Genomic DNA, 2,848 nt, shown 5'->3' with positions numbered 1-2,848 from the left:
AATGATCAATGTTCTGAAACTTCACAGATTATGGGAGGGTGGGAAGTATTACAGTTGTTTGTTGCTGCTACTGTCTCCAAAAAGGCTCCAATTCAAAGTATCACAGAACATAATGGTTCCTTTCTTTATGACCATGTTTTGGCATTTCCACTTGCACTGATACATGGCAAAAGCACTGCTGTGCAAACACCTCTATTGATTTAATTCTGAAAATATGACACATTGTTAAATATAAAAAAAATTAATATGAGCATTGCAACTTTGTATTTTTTATTACCCTGAATTCTAAGTAGTGCACATTAATACTGTACATCATAAAACTCTTAATCATGTAGGTATACTCTTCAGTTTATTCTGTCTGATAATACACTCCCACTCTTCTAAATCAATACCAGTGTAATCTTTAAAACAGGAGCTCTTTGTCCACTGTAGGCTGTAAAAAGAGAAAGTATTATCTTCATCAGATGTCACAGCTTTCATTTTTTCCTATGGTATTATTTATTGGTGACTAAGGTCTGCTTACTTTCAGTTCTAAGCAGGAACTCATTCTATTACTGCATTTCTAAGAAAAACTCCTTCCCAAAGGCCTGTAAAATAAAATTGAGATCACTAACACACTTTTCTGAAAAATATTCAGGAAACAGTACTACTGATTATAAGCTCAGATGTTGAGGTACCACATCACCAAAAATATTTTCTTCAACTAGTCACAATGAATTATCTTCCCAGTATTGTTTTAAAACTTGATATTCCAGATTGACATTAATTATCACTGCTACTAAGTTTCTACAGTATATCATGAAGTAAGGCTTGAGGAAAATTAATACACTCTCTGATAGAAATTACTGATATTTTCTGTGAATACTAAAAATAGTCTATACATTAAGCTTATATTGTCATCAGATCTCTTTGCTTTTTCACCAGCAACAGATAAATCTACTGTAGCATTTAATTTTATTTTTAAATGAAAACTAATAGTTGGGAAAGACACAAACACAACATGTGCATATTGGAAAGTATATTTTGTGTTGCTCCAAGCGGCACGGAACATATCAAGAACCATCGTATGCTCATTATGCCACATCTGTGGTTCAGAAAGGCAGTACATACAATGGATATAGTAATACTTTGCCTAAGCAACAGTTAGGACTTGTATAAATCCAAAAGGAAATATAATTATTTAACACCATTTGGAAGACTCACCTTCAAATTCACTGTATTTGATAAGCTCTGTAACTGCAAACCACTTCAGCTTTAGTGGTACATAAAGGTGAAGAATAAGTATGTTTATTTTTAAACTTCACTTCCTGTTGAAATTGCCAATGACTTTTAAAGGAAATATTCTGAAGCACCAGAACAGTTATTATAGATACAGATACAGAACTTCCAAGTGGAACACATGAGTGAAGGAAAGTATCATACCATAAATGTTCTGAAATTACTTTGAGCCAGTCCACCTGTTTTATCACCATAAATTTCATTTGCCAAGATGCAGTTACTGTATTCAAAAAACTGTGCTTATGTTCAGAATCACTAATTCTAATTCACATTTAATTTCAGGAAATCTGAGTTCAAAAAGAGCCTAATTTTTAAACTTCTTTTTATTGTTTGGCTACACTAGAAAAAAGTGTCAGGTACTCAGGATATCTGCTTCCTTAGCTCTCACTTTGCAGCAAGCTGCAGAAATGGGTTTTCAGGAAACTGCACAAACATTTTAAATATATTTCTAATTGTTAGCATACTGTCTATACCTATACAGTTCAAATTTCAGCCTTAGATACATGAAAAGAAGTGTGAATATTTGGAGGACTTTCCAATTCCTGCTATCTTCTCCCACACTGATTTATTTTTCCACTTTTGGTGCTTTTGGACTTACCATGACAGCATTGTGATGCTAAGTACATGATTGCAAAAACCATCAGAATTAAGTTCTTAGCTTAACACCACTTCCTTCTTTACTCCCACTTCCCAGAAGCTGTGTCAATGCTTTTCCACAGATTCTTTGTTCCAGCTGTGGCTAAGGGATCCCTGTCACCCCTTCTTCCAGCAAAGGGCTATGGTAGAAAGTTGTGCTGAGTGCAGGCTCTTGGGAGATAGAGGTGTCTTGGCAGAACACATGCAAGAGGAGCTCGTGAAGATGGAGACAGTCCTACATCACAGGATGAGACTGGAAAAGGATGTAGCCTCCATGTCCAATAAACTTCAAAGTGGTGCAGACAGAAGTCCTTTTCTTCCCCACATGTAACATCTACATGGTAGAAGAGATGGTTAGAAGGATGTCAAGAAAAGAGGTTGGTTTTTTTTAATTCTGAATGTTGTTTCTCTTTTCATACCTACACATTATACACTCCCCTTCTTTCTTTTGTGCCTTCCCACCTCTCTCCTGCACAAATAGCTTCTCCTTTCAGCCTTTTCTTAAATTCCATATTATCCTATTTCTGTCACACCTTCATTTTTCCTTTCAGAGAACCATAGAATTATAGAACAATTTAGATTGCAAAAGACTTTAAGATCATTGAGTCCAACTGTTAACACAGCACTATGAAGTCCACCACTATACCATGTTCCTAAGTCAAATGTCTTTTAATCACCTTTTTAAACATCTTTTAAATACCTCCAGGGATGGTGACTCCATCACTGCCCCTGGCAGCTTGTTCCAGTGTTTAATAACCCTTCTGGAGAAGAAATTCTTACCAATATCCAATCTAACCCTCCCCTGAAGGGGCCAGAAGGGACTGATGCCCATCTGGGCACTCACTGGCTCATGTTCAACTGCTGTCCACCAATACTCCCAGGTCCTTTTCCACCAGGCAGTTTTCCAGACACTCTCCCCCCAGCCTGTAGCACT

The 2,848-nt window shown here is 36.5% G+C and overlaps 1 long non-coding RNA gene across 1 annotated transcript; it reads right to left on the bottom strand.

Moving 5' to 3' along the window:
- Window positions 1-245: 245 nt before the first annotated feature.
- Window positions 246-694, bottom strand: LOC116183290 (uncharacterized). The gene is made up of 2 exons (XR_004147885.2): window positions 524-694; window positions 246-433 (listed from the first exon to the last, which is right to left on the bottom strand). It is a non-coding gene; the product is annotated as an uncharacterized LOC116183290 (long non-coding RNA).
- Between the last annotated feature and the right edge of the window lie 2,154 nt (window positions 695-2,848).

This window comes from Lonchura striata, chromosome 1 (assembly GCF_046129695.1).
Source record: "Lonchura striata isolate bLonStr1 chromosome 1, bLonStr1.mat, whole genome shotgun sequence".
Classification (NCBI taxonomy): Eukaryota; Metazoa; Chordata; class Aves; order Passeriformes; family Estrildidae; genus Lonchura; species Lonchura striata.
Note: the sequence above shows the minus strand (reverse complement) of the source record. Positions and strands in the feature narration are given on the sequence as shown.